This window comes from Asparagus officinalis, chromosome 8 (genome assembly GCF_001876935.1).
Source record: "Asparagus officinalis chromosome 8, Aspof.V1, whole genome shotgun sequence".
NCBI lineage: Eukaryota > Viridiplantae > Streptophyta > Magnoliopsida > Asparagales > Asparagaceae > Asparagus > Asparagus officinalis.
This window is the reverse complement of record NC_033801.1, coordinates 75,932,403-75,942,983: the sequence shown is the minus strand read 5'-3', so window position 1 is coordinate 75,942,983 and position 10,581 is coordinate 75,932,403. Positions and strand designations below refer to the sequence as shown.

The window sequence follows — 10,581 nt, the reverse complement described above, 5'->3', positions numbered from 1 at the left end:
CTAACCAATTGGATTCTTCCAGCATAAGTCAATTTTCTAAAGCCGCATCCATGAATATCAGTAGTAATTTTGACAATCAAACTCTGGTAATCTGCAGATGACAATCTCTTAGAAACCACTGGTGCCCCTAAGGACACCCCTCTAACATTAAATCTTAACTAAATTAACTCAATTTATAACGAAATCAATTAAATCACAAACTCTAAAATGTAACATCCGCCAAATTGGATACGAAAATATTTACGATCAAATGTGAGGAATCACTACTCAGATCATTCACCGTGGATATTGAAAGACACCCTAGAGGGGGGGTGAATAGGGTTTATGCTAATCTTATTAGATATTAATGCCGATTAAAACTTACTAACAAATGTATCCTAACAATATTAATATACAATAGATTAAGGCTAGAATATATGAACAAACAATAATTAAACAAGAGTGATAGAGCACAAAAACAATCACAAACACATGATATGTTCACGGAGTTCGGTCAACCACTTGACCTACGTCTCCGCTCATCACCTCGAGGAGATCTCCACTATCAGAATCGGGTTTTCTACGCTCACCCGAATAACGTCGTTTATACCTCACAACTCGGTTTTCTAATTCACCGAAAACTTTACAACTTACACACTTGTAATCACACTCTACACCCTCTAAGTGTTGGCCTAACCCGTGTCACCTTCCTCAAATGTTCGGAATTGCAACCTCCCACTAGGCTTTACTACCGACCTCACTCCTCTTGGAACCGACCCCGTCTGTCACCATACATTTTTCTCAGTGTACAAGTGTAATACTACGTGTAACTCACAATAAGGCTTAAATACAAGTTTTTGTTCTCTACAATAGGTTGAGAAAACAATGTAATCTCACTCACTACTAGAAGCAAGACTTTTAGCAACGGACAAATCCGTCGCTAAAAGTCTAAATTTCGTCGCTAAAACCTTTAGCGACGGAAAAAATAAAATTCCATCGCTAAACAACCGTCAGTATAGTGAGGGTAGCTAAAATCGTTTTTAGCGACGGATATTCCGTCGCTAAATTTTAGCGACGGACTTTTAGTGACGAATTATCCGTCGTACTATTTTTTTTTTAAAATAAAAAAACATTAGCGACGGATTTTCCGTAGCTAAAACAATTTTTAGCTACGGATTTTCCGTCGCCAAAACATATTGGCGACGGCGTATCCGTCGCTATAACTAGTTTTTAAAAAATAAATAAAAAATAAGGCGAATTTTCCATCGCCATTAACATTCGCGACGGAAAATCCGTCGCTAATGTTTGTCCCCCGTATCTGTTTTCCATCGCTAAAAGTCTATTTAGCGACGGCCAAACCGTTGCTAAATATTTCCAATACATTTTTAAAAATAATTTAAAAATTGAAAAAACCTGTACAATAATATAATAAATTTAAAAACCTGTTCAATCAGCAGTATAATATTCATTCTCATGCATATATAACACATATAATTTAATTAAAATATCCCAACATAATAAACGTTGTTTATACAGCACACACCATGATAAATATTGTTTATACAACACACTCATTCATTGTTTTCAAAGGTTAAAAAACAAATCAGTCCTCCTGATCATCATCATCATCCTCCTCATCACCAGCTTCACATTGTCTAGAAGTCCCGGCCTGCAAATATAAATCAAACGTTAACAACATGGCATGATATTCAAGTATAGCAATAAGAGAGTATCATGGCATATTCTTATGTATACGCACACACGCACGCACATGTACACACGCAAGTATACGCACACACGCACGCACAAGTACACGCGTGTACGCATGCACGCACGCATACACGCGTGTACGCATGCACACACGCATACACGCACGCATACACGCATGCACGCACGCATGCATACACGCGTGCACGTATGCACGCACGCGTACACGTGTGCACGCATGCACCACACTCCACACCCCCTCCCCCTCCCCCTACATCACCACCACCACCAAATCCCCACTCCTTCCCCTCCCCCACCACGACCAAACCACCCACCAAGAGATCACATAACCAACCATACGCACGCACGCACCACAACAACACAACTAACCAACCATACGCACACACGCACGCACACGTACACGTGTGAACGCATGCACGCACGCATACACGCCTGCACGGATGCACGCACGCGTACACGTGTGCACGCATGCACCACACTCCACACCCCTCTCCCTCCCCCTACATCACCACCACCACCAAATCCCCACTCCTTCCCCTCCCCCACCATGACCAAACCACCCACCAAGCGATCACATAACCAACCATACGCACGCATGCACCACAACAACACAACTAACCAATTCACCAACCAATACTACCATCACTACGCACGTACGCACCATCAACACCACCATCACAAAAAAAATTATACGTATATATTTTGGGCTTTGTGTTAGGGTTAGAGTTAGGGTTTGTATGTAAAAGTGTGTATCGATGTGTGTGATATCATTTAGTCACATGGCATATTCATAACTAAGTAAGAATTAAATATATTTAATTCATTTAATTTAAAAAAATAAAGTATATATATTACCTGATCCGCCATAAATCGTCTCCTATATGCCTCCTGAGCCTCTTGAGACTGAATCGACATGAACTGTGTGAACTCTAATTGTTGCTGCTCCCGGCGCCTCTGTTCTTCCTCCGCAATCCGCTGATATGTTGTTTGCTGTGACTGCCAATCTTCAATCGCTTTCATCAGCTGCTCCATCGAGTCTTGATATGAACTGCTTCCTGGTGTTCCTGGTGGTGCTGCAGACTCGTAAGTGCTACTAGACTCGTGCGGCTTCTGCTCGGATACTCTCCACCGGTATCTGTTCTTCCTACTCGGTCCAATGACCGTCTCGATGATGGTGTCTTCCTCCTCTCTACTTAGCCGGGCCGGAGTGCTAGAACCGACCTGAGACTAAGATATTTGCTCCTGTACCTTGGCATGTAATTTCTCCTGCGATATATCAAAACAACCCGGGCAAGTCAATTTTTTAATGATGCATTGTTATGAAATTGAATATACAAATGAACTGCTACTTACAGCCAGATCCTTGTTCTTCACCTTCTTCTCTTCATCGGCGTAATTCGGGCTCCAAGAAGTTAGAATACGATCTGCAAAATGTCCAAGATCTCCCATTCCCTATTTTATTCAAATATATTATTAACCCATAACACATAAAGTATACTCAAATTGACAATTTATAAGCTAATATATTATATACCTCAAGCGACAATTGATGATAATGCTGGCTAAAGGACTTGGAACCCCCGTGATGCTCGTAACTGCGGGGAGCGTTACGGTTCCTCCTTGCTATTTCAGCTTGAGCCTAGAAAACAATGTCAAATCAGGAAAATATAGAAATTTAGCTTATAAAATGAAAAAATCTACGGTAATAATACCTGGATTTTAGCCGTGTCCTAATAATCACAAAGTGCAAAAAATTCTACTCCATCTACGCGCTCGTCAAGATGCCAGAAGCATTCACAATCGTTTGTTATTTGCACGAAATATTTTTTCTTCACCTCAGATCGCCACCTCTTGAACGATATATTAATTTGCGTGAAGCAGTAAGTCCAAGCACAAATGTTATCATCAAGGAAGAAAAATCGCTTCAGCATATAAAAAAAGAGATACAAATCAGTGTATTAAACATAATAATAAACTAATAACTCCAAATGATGAAAATCCGAATAAATGACTCCTGGCAAAAAAATAATAAACTAATAACTCACACATATATATCTCCAACAAGCCGCCAGTGCATCAATTCGTTGTGATTTCCACGTGAAAAAAAGATTAAAGAAGTCATGTCTCCTGGCTAAAGTGGCGAGAAAATTATTGAAAGCATTGGCAAATGCCCCGATAGGCACTCCGTGCTCCCATCGGATCACAGCCCTCCGATGAATATCAGGGATGAGGTTCTGTGGCTTGGTAGCACTGCGGTCGCGCCTAGGAGGTCGCCTGGTACCTGCAAAACAATAAAAATCGGGTGGCATATAAATCAATCCATACCCATAATAAAAAGTAAAATAATAATCGATAAACTATAAAAATCTATTCACACCTTTCAGTTCGATGTATCTACGCCTTGCTTGTTCGTACCTACGCTACGCGATAGGTTGTAAAGCATGATAAGATTCTCAATCCCCTTCACCTTGGCCGGGTCGTGGACTCGCTGATCTGGAATAGAATCTGGTGGTAGTGGCGTAGCTTCTACAGCTGCACTATACGGCTCATATCTTCGCTCCTCCAATACATCTGCACGCAGAGGTCGCGGAGGCGACGGTATCTCAGCATGCTGTGTAGCATCAGCCTGTGCCTCCGCATCATGTGAAGCATCTCCGCTACCTGTGTCCTGTGGCGGTAAGTCATGTGTAGCATCTCTACGTTCTGTGTAGGAAATGTTAAAAAATAATGTTAGGCTCAAATTAATAGTTTATAGAAATGTACATATATAACAAATAAATAAAAATACCTGACGTAGAGGCATGTGCGTCGCCTCTAGACTGTCTACCAAAAAGTCTCTCAAGCGCTCTCTTACGTAGTCCTTTTGTCATCTATACTTTGAAAATATAATGAGCATCCAACAAAAGCATATAATGCAAATAATTAATAAATAACACATGGTAACTAGTCAAACAGATAATGTAAAGGTAATACTCTAATACATAACACAAATTAACACATGATAACCAATCAAACAGATAATATAAAGGCAATACTATAATACATGACACAAACTGATACATGATAACCAGTCAAACAAATAATATCAAAGCAATACTATAATACATGACACAAACTGATACATTATTATGACGATGTTAAGGCTCTACTCTGCGACCGTGTGCGATTAGCCTGAGACCATGTGTGATTAGCCTGAGACCGTGTGCGTGCCGACAAAATGACTATTCTTATAGTTTTATCGACTCCGCTGCGGACTGGTTTTTTACCTTTACGCCTTGACTTACATATAATTGCAGGTACATCAGGGTGTGCTAGTGCAATTTCATCCATCAGATTATTATTTTGTGTCAAGGAAAACTCAACAACTGTTTCGTCGACCAAGATAACCTCCTCATCGTGATCTTCGTCAGACGCAGCTTCATGAATGTAGGCTCTAGGCGGATTCTTAAGGACAACTCATTCGTTATTTTTCATTATATCTTTAACATAAAAGCACTGTTTGGCGTGAGCAGCTAACATGTACTTTTCATTCTGATATATTTCCTTGTTAAGATTAACGAGTGTGTAACCGTAGTCATCCTTCGTCCTTTTTATCTCACACCAACGAACCTTAAACATCACATGTCTGACTTCCTTTTTGAGCCTATAGAAAATCTCCACGATGTCTTCTACCTGACCGTAGCAATAGAATTCACCTTGTATCGGATTTAGATCTTTTGAACTAGAGTATGACAGTTGCGAAAATGAGCAGAACACACCGCTATTTTGCGTTTGTCGTCTCTCTTCGAAACCGATGGTGTTAAACCTAAAGTCGTTGACGCAGTAGCCTCCATAATGCTTAACCACGTTAGAAGGACCTCTGGCATATAAACATACTTTCTCAGACAGGTTAACCCTATTCTTAATCCGAAGCTCAACCTTTAAGAAATAAAACAAATAGTTTAAATATCTGGTGGTAGGCACGTATATTTGATATACTAATCAGATATGTAAAAAAGATCTTACTTCACCCTTCAGCCATGTAAGGAATTGTCGAGAGTGTGTGTCCATAACTCTTTTATTTTTTGTTCTGCATTTAAGAGTAGTCTGGACATATCGGATGTGAAGCCTAGAATAGAATCATTTATAATGGTTAAATAGAGATAATTATTATGGTGTAATATGATCTGATTCAAACAGCTAAATACTTAGGCCGCATATATGTTAAATGTAGTATCATTGCTCAGGATATATGTGTGGGATTGATCTAGCTCCATTCTGGGGAATCTAGTGTCCTCCCCACGGTTATTATAGAATGTTCCGTCAATTATTCGTTAGGGACGGTTGATCCTTGTCTCCACACCCCATAAGTAACGAGAGATGAAATTCAAACTCTCGTTACTTATGTAGTTCTCTGCGATCGACCCTTCTGGACGTGCACGGTTATGCATCAGCTGTTTCATGAAACCCAAATACCTACAAGCATATAGTTTCATGATTTGTGATAAAATAAAACTGAGTAACGGAATTTGACAAATATTAATTGAACATTATAATAATAAATACCTCTCCACAAGGTACATCTAGCGATATTGAACTGGTCCTGCGATGCGGGCTTCATATGCTAAATGTATTGTGAGATGCACCTGATCGTAAAGAACGAGTGTAGAAATAGAATTTCTATTTTACACAATGTATTGGCTACACGTCCCTCTAATTCTTCAAACCCCCTGACATCAATCACCTTGGAGCACAACTGCTTGAAGAAACCACATAATTCTATTACCACCATCGCGAGTTCCTTCTCAGCATGTCGCAACGCAACCAGGAGAAGTTGATGTAATAGAATATGATGGTCATGTGTCTTGAGTCCTAAAATTTTTCTGTCCTCAATATGCACATTTGTTGAAATGTTTGAAGCATAACCATCCGGTGTCTTCACAGACTTTAGAAATAAACACATATTGTGGACCTCATCCTTCGACAGTGTGACACGGGAGGCTGGGAGTTTAAACTTTCCGTCACCCTTATCTATAGCTTGCAGTTCAGGATGGATGTTCAATTCTTCTAGGTCTCGACGTGCCCTTAAGTCATCTTTCGATTTTTTCCCATCCTGCAACAAAGTCTTCAAGATATTCTCGCATATGTTCTTCTCGATGTGCATGACATCCAAGTTGTGACGTATTTTTAAACTTCTCCAATATGGCAACTGATAAAATATGCTGAATTTTGACCATCCATGCGGAAGTTCATTGCCCTTAGAGACACGCCCATGCGACTTGACTCTGCGAGGCTTATTTCCTTTCGAATTGCCTTTGAGAAATAGCTTACCCTTTCCCTTTCCCCTCCAATTTTGCTTCAATATTTTTCTCCTAACCCCAAATGGATTTTCTTTATTGAATCTTTTCTTTCCAAATATTTTTCTAGGTTGTGGATGTAGAAGCTCAAATATTTCTTCCCCGGTCAGCCTTGGTGGTGCCGGTCTATTTTCTGGATTGCCGTCGAACTTTTCTATTAACTTTCTGAACTTGTGCCCTGTAGGCAACCATCTTCTGTGTTGCCAATAACAGAACTTACAGCTGTATTTTAGAAACTTTCCCTCATAGTCTGACATGCAAATCGGACAAGCAATCTGACCTTTCGTCAACCATCCAGATAGGTTAGCATATGCCGGGAAGTCATTAATTGTCCACATGACCATTGCCCGCATACAGAAAGACTCCTTACCATAAGCATCATAAGTGCTGACACCTTCTTCCCAAAGAAGCTTCAGGTCGTCAATTAACGGTTGGAGGAAAACGTCGATGTCATTTCCAGGAGAATATCTTTTAGGAATCAAGAGTGACAGTATCATGTACGGCTGCTTCATGCACATCGACGGCGGTAGGTTGTACGGTGTTAGCAACACTGGCCAGGTAGACCAAGCGGAGCTCATTAATCCAAATGGATTAAATCCGTCACTAGCAAGCTCCAACCTAATATTCCGAGACTCCTTACCAAAGTCGGGGTATATACGATTGATGTGCTTCCATGCTTCACCATCAGCAGGATGTCTCAGTTTCCCGTCCTCTTTGCGGTCGGTCGAATGCCATCGCATATTCTCAGCCAGCTTGGCAGACATAAAAAACCTCTGTAGCCTAGGAATAATTAGAAAATATTGAAGAACCTTCAAGGGATTCTGCTCTGCTTATTGGATGAACCGCCTTCGGATGTGCCAGTATGTTCTTTCCAGCGTGATACATGACACGTCGGACATTCCTCCAGAGCTTCATTACCCTTATTGTACAGGATGCAGTCATTAGGACATGTGTCTATCTTCTTGTAATCAAGCCCCAACGTATCAACAATCTTGTGAGCTTCGTAAGAGGTTGTGGGGATGCTCTTCTCGCCGCCTGGAATAACTTTCCTGAGCAAATCTAATAACATCTCAAAATGTGTAACAACCATCCCACTGAGTGTTTGTATATGAAGAAGCCGCAACATAAAAGAAAGCCTTGTGAACTCCTTGCACCCCTCGTATAACGGTGACTCGTTTTCTTTAACAAGTCTCATTAATCGGTCTACATCTTGAAACATATCAGTAGTGTTGACATCACTCGAAGACTGTGCTGCAAGAATATCTTCCAACATATCAGTCGTGTTAACTGTCAGATTATCGACATCAGTGAACTCTTCCTCTAATTGCATCACTGGGACGCCTTCCTCGTGATGACTCCAAAATACATAAGAGCTATCAAATCCATTGATTGACAGATGAAAACTTACGTCACTCCTAGTGAGCATTTTACCATTCCTACAATTCTTACAAGGACAGAAAATCGACCCGCTCAGCGACCGTAGAGGGTTGGTGTCAGAGTAGGCTAAGAAGGCTTCTATTCCATCCTTGTATCGGGTGTCTAGATGCCTCCGATCACGTGGTATGCCCAAGAAAGATTTGTCAGGAACTGCCCGTATCTAGAATTTAAAAATTAATGGAAGTGAGCATCTCCCTAGATATATCATTTTAATTTAGAACAAATGTGTATGACCGGCTGTCAGAGGAAGGCTTCTATCTCATTAGGTATGTAAACGTGACGTGTATATGTATTTACGTGTGTTCAAGTGTACTATCATTTCGTCAAAATTTGTAAGGAGAGAACCTAAATTACTATAGAAGGTCTTCAATAAGGTTAAGAATGTTGCGCGCAGCAAAAATTTTGGCAGCACCTCGACAGCACAACAAGAGAGTCAGGTCGCAATAGGAATTCATGTTTCACAAGGGAAACAAGAACCTTAAGCAAAATATCTCAATAAAGTGGAATATCAGCTCTTCCTCTCATCAGTTCTAGGACTGACCTGTCGAGGGAACCTAAATAAGCTATTACAAATCACAAAATATTGAGACAAACTAATTGCTGAGGGGGGTATAACTATATTTGTAAGGAGAGAACCCAAATTGCTAATCTTTTTTTTTATGTTTAGAAGAGTAGAAAAAGTTCACTGAGGGGGTATATGCACATGGAAATACTACAAGGGGATCCATGCGCACAAATAGAAGTACATGGGTTTGTCTGCAACTTGCGATAGTATAAGGGATCATTCACAGTTAATCCTTTCAAATTTGAGTAGTAGAAACAAAGCATAAGACAGTACCAAATAAACACAACAGACAGATGAGGATAGATGTTTATAACACGTTAGTCTACTGAATATGAACCGTCTCATACATCAACAGGCAATTCAAAGATACGCAGACGATCTATTTGTATTCACGATATGCACCAAACAGCCCTTGTAGTATTTTCAGAAATGGCTTAATTTTTTTTTTTGTAATCATATTTTGAGAGATTTCGTGGTGTGGTATCCGTGCTTTGCTTTTGTATATTGTTAGCACAGATTTTATACAACATTTATATTCACTTAAAATTGATAGTGTATGTCATGTTCTGCCTATTTCTATGATCTGCCACAGACTCACAGAGTACTTAATAGAATTCCCAACTCCCTGAACCCCCCCCCACATCCCACCCCTACCTCCACCCCCCTGTAGGCGTTAAAATTGTCTACGAGAGCCCCGCACGAAACTCGAAGCATGACATTGGGCGAGTCAAGAAGCTTCGTCAAACCAATCGTGCGCGTCGGTCAACGTCGTGCCACGTCGGTCAGCCGTGCGCCCCGTCAATTCACATCAAAGTCAGCGTGCGCGCCGTCAACGCCGCGCACGTCAAATCAACCTCGTGCGTGCCGCAACTGGCCACGCACGCATCAGCGCTACGTCGAATCACTCGTAGCGCCGGTCAATCGCGGCCACGTCAACTAACTCGTGCGCGCCGGTCAGCGGCGCGTGTACGTCAAAATCATCCGCGCACTCGTCAAATCAGCCCGCGCGCATGATCAGCACCGCGTAATGTTAACCAACGGGGGGGGGGGGGGCCGCGTTCGAACGACGTTCTCGGCGACGAAGCATACCAAGTCAACAAATCGAACGAATACGCAACAAAACAGTCCCCGGAGAGAAAGCAAACTCAAAAAAAAGGGAAACGTCGCGAACCCGCGCTAAAGCGGCAGACGGAATACTCGACCCGCCGCAAGCGCGACGGATCAAGTCCGACCGCTGCAAGTCAGGTCGGATCAATCCGACCGCGCAAGCGCGGGTTCGGATGATTCCGACGCGCAGCGCGGTCGAAATTATGCCGACCGCGCGAGCGCAGGTCAGATTTTTCTGCCGCGTCAGTCTAATGTCTCAACACGTTTTGACGGTTTAATTGTTTTGGCAAGGTTTATCGTTCAGGGGTTCTAACTGACTGGGATCATCCACAACGTGGTTAGGCTGCTGTTGACTGAAGACAGAGCCAATCCCTTTTCTAATCCAATAACCGCATTTGAGGCCTATAAATACTGAACCAAATCTCCATT

The 10,581-nt window shown here is 41.6% G+C and overlaps 2 long non-coding RNA genes across 2 annotated transcripts; both read right to left on the bottom strand.

Annotated features, from left to right (window-relative positions):
• LOC109822777 lies at positions 1,493-3,152 on the bottom strand. The gene is made up of 3 exons (XR_002242265.1): positions 3,061-3,152; positions 2,563-2,973; positions 1,493-1,648 (listed from the first exon to the last, which is right to left on the bottom strand). It is a non-coding gene; the product is annotated as an uncharacterized LOC109822777 (long non-coding RNA).
• On the bottom strand, positions 3,929-4,565 carry LOC109851328. Its single transcript, XR_002249767.1, has 3 exons — positions 4,496-4,565; positions 4,085-4,410; positions 3,929-3,988 (listed from the first exon to the last, which is right to left on the bottom strand). It is a non-coding gene; the product is annotated as an uncharacterized LOC109851328 (long non-coding RNA).